Source organism: Sinocyclocheilus grahami, unplaced genomic scaffold (genome assembly GCF_001515645.1).
Source record: "Sinocyclocheilus grahami isolate Dianchi unplaced genomic scaffold, SAMN03320097.WGS_v1.1 scaffold967.1, whole genome shotgun sequence".
In the NCBI taxonomy this organism is placed as follows: Eukaryota; Metazoa; Chordata; class Actinopteri; order Cypriniformes; family Cyprinidae; genus Sinocyclocheilus; species Sinocyclocheilus grahami.
Window position 1 is genome coordinate 708,724 of NW_015506146.1, and position 8,612 is coordinate 717,335.

Here is an 8,612-nt window from a genome sequence, read left to right on the forward strand (position 1 = left end):
AAATTACAACAACAGTAATACAAATATAATCGAGAAAAACGTAATAAACAGTAACGTGGCCGCCTACATATGGCTTCTGTAGTAGGCTAATGAGGTAAAATAAATGCGGAATCATTTTAACCGGTTCTTTGAAATGAACCGTTCGAAAGAACCGATTCCAAGGAGTGAGTCGGACGCACGTCATAGTTTGACGTCACTGCAAGTGTACACCAATGAATACACCTGAATGGGCGAAGAAGAAGAAAAACACCTGAATGGGCGTGGTTTTCTATAGTTGGGCTGTTACCTGTAGCGGCGTCGTCTCTTTCCACTGCTTTCAAGCACCGCTCAGGTGAGCAGGGATCTGCCGGTCGTTAAAAAAATCCACCAAACCAGGAAGGAAGCGAATTAACTTGGTCTTAAGTGACAAAATATTAAAAAATCTGTGTTAATATCACGGAGAAAACACAGCGCTTGCTCTTCAACATAATGCTAGTGTCTTGTGGGAGGGGTTAGTTTCAGCGACAGGTAACTCTGATAATCTGTACACCTGCACGAGAAAGGTCCAGTCCAGTTTCCGCCGGAGTCCTCCATCATGAAGTTTCCTGCACTGCTGTTGGCTTTTTTCTTGGTGTGTAGTCTGGGTATCGCTGGCTACATCCATTCCAGACGTAAGCAGGAGATGCAACTGAGTAAACAGGCTTCATTTCAAGATATTAAGTTCAGAGTGACCAGAGATGTTCTGGGAGAATACCAGGATCAGCTGATCCAGTCCAACACACTGCTAAAAAAGACTAAAACAGAGGTGGACACTCTAACCAAAGACCTGTCCGTGGCCAAGACCTTCGTAGAGAAGAAAACAAGTGAGGTTGATGCATGTAAAGGAGACCAGGTGAGTTGTAGAATGTGAGATGTTTGATGTTTTTATGTGCCCTCAACTATTTACATCCATCACATCCATCTGAGACCTTACATAATTGCTTCATTTTATTACCATTAGACTTTAGGGTCCAGCGATTGTAACTGACTGAATGCCTTCAAATCCAGTGCCTCAGATGTAGGTCTGTATGACAGCTGTGATTATTATAACTTGTCTTCCATTTCTCTTCTTCAGAAACGAAAAACGGATGAAATTGCTGCTGCAGAGTCAGAGAAGAAACATATCCAGAGTGAGTTTCCATCTCTTTGTCTTCACTTTTAACAGGAAGACAGTTTGGACATTTTTAAAGACCATATTGACTAAGAGTAATATGGAGGTAGAAACCGAGCTACTGATTGTAACTCATATTAGATAGATTTATAATAAAGCCCATGAAAATATACTGCCCCCCTGCGGCAATAAATGCAAAGCCTAGATGAAAACAGCTAAAAGATGCATATTGTAAGTAATTGTTGAGTATTGGAATTGCACAACTGTGGTGCAAGGTGTTGACAATATATAATTGCACTAATTATTATCATTGTTTGCTTTCATTGTTTAATTTGACCTCCTCATCTCATGTGAAAATAAAAACTCTCTCTCTCTCTATATATATATATATATATATATATATATATATATATATATAGTCATAATGCTGCTTTGTTTTCTGACAAATAATTGTGTTTATGAGGAATATGGGATGATGCATGTGTCAATCAATTGTAATTTGATGTCAACTTTACCCACAATTAAATTATGAAAAACATGTTTTTTTTACATTTCCATTTCCTTTTCTATTCTTTTTTTAAGAAAAAAAGAGTGTTAGGTTGCTTTCTGGGAGTGTTTGCCTTTTTTATATTTCTTTATTTTTTCCTTCTTGTAGTTTACATTCCCTGTGATAGTGTGTCATTCTGACCCTCCCTCGGGCTCATGCATGCGTCCCGCTTGTATCGACCAATGGGAAAATGCTGACCCTCTTACTGTCACTCCTAATCATCCTCACTCTGTTACCCCAGTTACTATTGTTATGCAGTCCTGACAACAACGGGTTTAACCAATCTGAGCCTTCAGTGAAGCCAAAAACCAGTTATGAAGTTCAAAGAGTTGCTTACTCTTGCTCTTTTAAGTTTTGGTTTTATGCTGAAATACTGTGATTTCTGATGTAAAATAAAAATAAAGTCAGAGTACGATTGGACTTTTTTTTTTATGTGTTCTTTCAGTAAATGGACATTTACCAATTTGCAATGTAAAGCTATGTAAAATGCTTGTCAATCTAATCTGCTCTTAATCTTTCTCAAACACATTGACATTTTAATTTGTCATTCTTGGCTGTTTAACCAGTTTGATGGGTATGTAAAAATAATTTTGGGTGTTTCAGGTGCAATGCGGTTTGAGACAAAACGCAACAGTAGTTTTAATATACTGTACAGCACCACCTTCTGACAGATCCATCACAGTATTTCTACAGTTATATAGTATAGGTCATTTTAATTTGGATTTTAAATGAATAGAAGTTACGTTTAATCAAGAGCATGTATGGCATAATCAATACATTTCAAATAATCAAATAATTTTGTTTATTGTTTTTTTATTTTTTACAAAACATAACATTTTTATATGAAGAAATATGAAGCTTATAATTTTATAAAACCACCGGGTTAGGTTTGTCTGTTCATTTGAACTGGAAAGTTATTTAAAGTAACAGTTCACCAAAATTTTACTTCTATTTTTATTGATGTTCTTTCTTCTGTGGAACTCAAATATTGAGAAATGTCTTGGTGTTAAGACCCTAACCCTAACAATGGAACTCAATGTAACCAAAACGGGTTTGTTACCAAAAGTCTTCCAAATATAATGTGTTTTGCAGGAAAAAAAAAATGCATAAAGGTTTGGAATGACACAGGTGTGCATAAATTATGAGAATTTAAATTTTTGGTTAAAATATCTGGTAACACGTAACAGTACTCCATTTTGTTAACTTTAGATAACTACATTAGTTAACATGAACTAACGATGATCAATACGTTTAAAGCCTTCATTAATCTAGTTCATTAATTCCAAAATTTGCTAATGCGTTATATATGATTATCTGATGGACCTGAGCTGACACGAACTGACATGAACTATTTGTAAAAAGATTTTAAAATACTGTAACAAATGTACTGCTCATTGTTAGATAATATTGGTTAATGCATTAACTAACATTAACTAATGGGGCCTTATTGTAAAGTGTTAACAAATATCCATTTAAAACATTACTTTTATGGTTGTTTTAAGGTTTACATTATTATGCAAGAAATCTGCACCCAAATAAAATTGAATATACACAAACCTAACACAAAAAAAGGTTAGTAAGCTATTTTTCATTTGGAAATCATAGTGTATATGTATTGTGGCTACACTATTGAAACAGTGAGTATTATAATGCTTACGAATTGGCTGGATTAGCTTTCAATGTAAGCACCTCACTGTAACCCAGATTTTTGCCTTTTTTAGAAAGAAAAAAAGGAGAGTGGAAATTAAGTGCATATGGAATATTCTTTTTAACTTTGCTGGCTTTATGAACTTTTTATTCTAAGTTGATGGTTTTTGAAATGGTAAAGATAACGTGAAAGCCTCTACTTTATACATTAAATCATGCTACGTCAGAACTGACCATATGTGAACTTAACTTGCTTAGTACCTCCCCTCCCCTCTCTCCCTGATTTCTCTTTCTGTTACCCCTCAGGCTCACAATTAGGGGAAACAATTAGTGTCTCTCTTCCGCCCCATCTCGTTCAGAAGGTCACAGCATACAGCGGGACTCAGAGGGAGGGGGCGGAAAACTGATCATAGCATCTGCTTCACTTCTGATTCTCTGATGACCCAGTAGATTATTTTGAGCTTGTCTTATGTAACCTATTTAATGTGTTTGATGTGAAATTTATGCAGAGTAGAAAACAACGGCTTCAGTGCTGCGTCACGTCAGCTACAGGGAAATGACGTTTCCAGATATCAGTCCAAAAATAATAATCAAACAAAGTAGAACAGATGGTAGCAATTGTGTTTTTTTTTTTACAGATAATGATAAGGAAATATATTTTTGTTGATGCATGTTAAATTTTAGACATGACAAAATGATATGGGATAACAAAAGATATGTGATATATTATACAGAATTTTTTTTTTTTTGACATTTCAAATAAATATTTGGTAAATAATAATAAGATATAATACTGTCCCATGGATATTATCGGCAAAGAATGAAGAACTGTCATTTATAACTTTGTTTTTAATTTACAAATGCACTAATTTCGGCTGGGCCTTGTAGCTAGTGTCGGATCATGAATGAAGAGACAGGGAGTCCGGGCTGGAGATGAAGAGTCTATTAATGTCGCTTACTAGTCAAATGAGAAGTGGCCAAGTGGCCAAGAACACAGAAATCACAACTACATATATCTCCCTCTCTGCCTGCTCAAGCATTGGCAAACTTCCCAGTTCCAGGGTGCACCATGTACTTGTTTATCAGTACGTAACAGTAACATAGGAGGTAGTTCAGCCTTGCATATAAAACTATGATTATATGTTACACAGTATAAGAAGAATAATGGCCGAAAATATTAAAAGCATATATGATCTCACACTAGTATATCCAGAATGATTCCAAACCAGTGATTATTCAATAAGAAACTCTTAATGTTTAAACCCTGTAACCTATTTAATGTGTTTGATGTGAAATTTATGCAGAGTAGAAAACAACGGCTTCAGTGCTGCGTCACGTCAGCTACAGGGAAATGACGTTTCCAGATATCAGTCCAAAAATAATAATCAAACAAAGTAGAACAGATGGTAGCAATTGTGTTTTTTTGTTTTTTTTTACAGATAATGATAAGGAAATATATTTTTGTTGATGCATGTTAAATTTTAGACATGACAAAATGATATGGGATAACAAAAGAGATGTGATATATTATACAGAATTTTTTTTTTTTGACATTTCAAAGAAATATTTGGTAAATAATAATAAGATATAATACTGTCCCATGGATATTATCGGCAAAGAATGAAGAACTGTCATTTATAACTTTGTTTTTAATTTACAAATGCACTAATTTCAGCTGGGCCTTGTAGCTAGTGTCGGATCATGAATGAAGAGACAGGGAGTCCGGGCTGGAGATGAAGAGTCTATTAATGTCGCTTACTAGTCAAATGAGAAGTGGCCAAGTGGCCAAGAACACAGAAATCACAACTACATATATCTCCCTCTCTGCCTGCTCAAGCATTGGCAAACTTCCCAGTTCCAGGGTGCACCATGTACTTGTTTATCAGTACGTAACAGTAACATAGGAGGTAGTTCAGCCTTGCATATAAAACTATGATTATATGTTACACAGTATAAGAAGAATAATGGCCGAAAATATTAAAAGCATATATGATCTCACACTAGTATATCCAGAATGATTCCAAACCAGTGATTATTCAATAAGAAACTCTTAATGTTTAAACCCTTTTGCAACAATTGTTTTATTCAAATGAGTAATATTAGTTGTTTGTTTGTTATTTGAATTGGATTTGTAATTTCAGTTATTACATTGAGCAATTAATGATACATTTTTCTAGGTATGAATTACACAAGAAGAGACCTTTTTCAATGGCAAACATGTGATATTAAAAATGAAAGTGACAAAGATGATCTTTTAAATGAGTTTTTCTTCATTTCCAAGAAATTATCCTGAATTTATGTCAAATGTGTAGAGAAATATTAAGCATATGTCCAGTTAAAGAAAGAAAGTGAACATGGGTTTACAAATCAAAATACAAAAATCGAATATGATCTCAGGTGTCAAACGAACAAATAACCGTGGTGAAATGTAAAATGAAATTCAAAATACCTTTCCTCACAATTATTCATGCCATTTTGTTTATCAGACTTCAGGAAACATACTTGATCATGAGAACTGAACAGATGGTTTCTTCAGAGCCGTGGACTGCATTGGGTCACCTTGAGAAGTTATGTCAGCGACAATGCAAATGAATGTCAAATTAGAGTGGAAAGGACGTTTACTGCTCAGTGTTCAGGGTCAGGTCAGCAAAAGCGGCTTGGGTGACTACTGAAATTAGCCTTTATATTTATTTTGGGGACATTTGATTATAAGTCAAACACAAAAAGACTAGAATCTAAATGAAGTCCTACATCTTGTTTTACTGCAGAGATGTGCACAGTCACGGAAACCCCTTAAGGGAAGCAAAAGCATAAACAGGGTTTTTGATGTAAACCCTTACAGTACGCCTTTAAAGCTGGCAACACTCTAAACATCATAAGCAAGATGACCGGCAGGGTAAATGATTCACATCAACATTATTAATATTGTTGTAACTAATCCTTTTTTCTTTTCTTTTTTTGATGATGATGATAATGCTAGACCATGTGTTACAAGGGATTTGGAATATTATTTGCATTAGTGTAAAAGGCTTGCTTGCAGTAACTTTTTGTTTTCAACAATGTTCCCCTTGTTTCTTATGGGCATGTCTGCAATTATTTCAGATTGGTTTTGAGTTCAATATTTGCATTTACAGTACGGTTTCATATGATTTGAAAAAAAAAATCAAATCTATTAGTTTTATGAACATATTTACACTGATACTTTTGATCACATTTATACTACACATTTAATTCTAGACATTTTTATTCCATACACTATACTGTTCAAAGATTTAATGTTTTTGAAAGAAGTATCTTAAATGCTCACCAAGGTTGCATTTATTTAATCAGAAATACAGTAGAAACTACGGAAGTTCTAAGCGGCCATGCATTATTATTTTTTTCTTTCTTGTTTTCTCGTTATAACGACTTATTTTCTCGTTATATCGACATAACAGAGTGCTAGGTTTAGGGGGAGGGTTTGCAGAAACTATCTGTAACTAGCTGTAAGTATTGCCATTTCGTGCTTTATTCCTTTTATTTTGTCTCATATTTTCTAACTTAATTGCCATTTCAAAACATATCTGTTCTCTTTCAGACGCTGTATGAGATGATGGTGAGGTTCTGATAGGTCAGGGACTGTGTGATATGTTTGATATTCGGTTGCTTTCCTTATATCATGTCAACTAAATATCAGACATATTCCTACAGACTCTGGCACAAATCTTCACATTCGTGGCCTCTCTTCATTCACCATCTGAGTTCATCAAAGATTATGTTATTTCTTATTTTCTTGATTGTTCCTTTAACACGTTTATAGCATTTGAGCAACATATACACATTAGTAAGACGTGCAATAACAGATTAATTTATGTTTTTCATGTATTTGCTCTCATTTCTTTGCATGCTGATGGTAAATCTGTTCTGATCATTTATGTTTTAACAATTCTCTATTTATGATATCTTTTCAAAGTTACTTTCATTCTGAATAAAATAAAATCTAGTACAGTTTATGTAAAGTTTAGTCTAATCAAGTAATTAATTATCATAACTTTATGGCATTTGCAACTGTGCCGGTTTAACTGCTCAGGTATCATATAGTGTGAAAGCAGGTTTTTTGCAGCAATGGTATGGAAAACCCGATTTTAGGTTCCCCAAAGAACCCTTCAGTGAACAGTTCTTTAAAGAACCATTTTTTTTTGTGAAGAGCAATTTAATAATCTAAAGAACCTTTTCCAAAACAAAAAACCTTTTGTGGAATGGTAAGTTTCCATGAATGTTAAAGGTTTTTCATGAAACCAATGATGCCAATAAAGAACCTTTGCTTTTAAGTGTATTGTACAGCAAGTCCTCAAGATCCAGTTTTGAATTAGGTGTTCTTAATACTATTTAATACTTTCTAACTGCAACTAAATGGCATTGTAAAAACTTGCATTTATTCATCAGTTAGGCATTACAAAGACATATTGTCACACGTATGTCAGGTTTTAAACAGAGAAACTCACATACATGAGACAAAAAATATGTGACAATTATACAGTTGTTGGTCTACTCAAACAAAAAGTTAAAAGAAAACATACATTAAAGGTGGGGTAAGAGAGTTTTCAAAAACGCTTTAGAAAACTGATTCGGGCCGAGTAGCAAAGCAAACTTGTAGCCAATCAGCAGTAAGAGGCGTGTCTACTCATGATGTGGAGGAGAGAGCGTTTAGTGCACAGCACAGGACGGACATTAGCCGAGCCAAGCGACAGAAAGATAGAGATGGCAGATAAAAAACAAAAGAGGAAAACGTCTGCGGAAACAAAAGAAGGCTTAAGGCAAGAAGTAGGACCCGTGTAAATATCGGATCAGCTTTCCAGCGCTGGAGAGAACTCAAGGAGCGGAAGGCCTGCGATCGGACGCCGAGGTTGCTTTGTTTCTTCTCGATAACACCGTGTCTGCGCCGCAACAACTAAAGTCTGTCTAGTTCACTGGACGCGACAAAGCGTCCGTTGAAAATCATTTGAAATTTGTGTCAATACGTCATAAATAGAACGCAGCAGCAGTTTTCTGTCGGGGATTTGTTGTGTCGTGCCGCGCCGCATCCAGTGTAGACCATAGATATGTATATATATATATATATATATCTATGGTGTGGACAGCATCACTGATTATAATGAGTTGTATAGTATTTTGTCGCGCCGCGCCACTCACGTCCGGTGTAGACACGGTGGAACATTGGTTTTGCTTTGTTTCACAGAACTAATCGTTGCCTGGGTTGCGTATGTATGTGTAGGGCGGAGCTATCAAAATAGGGGCGAGACCCTTTTG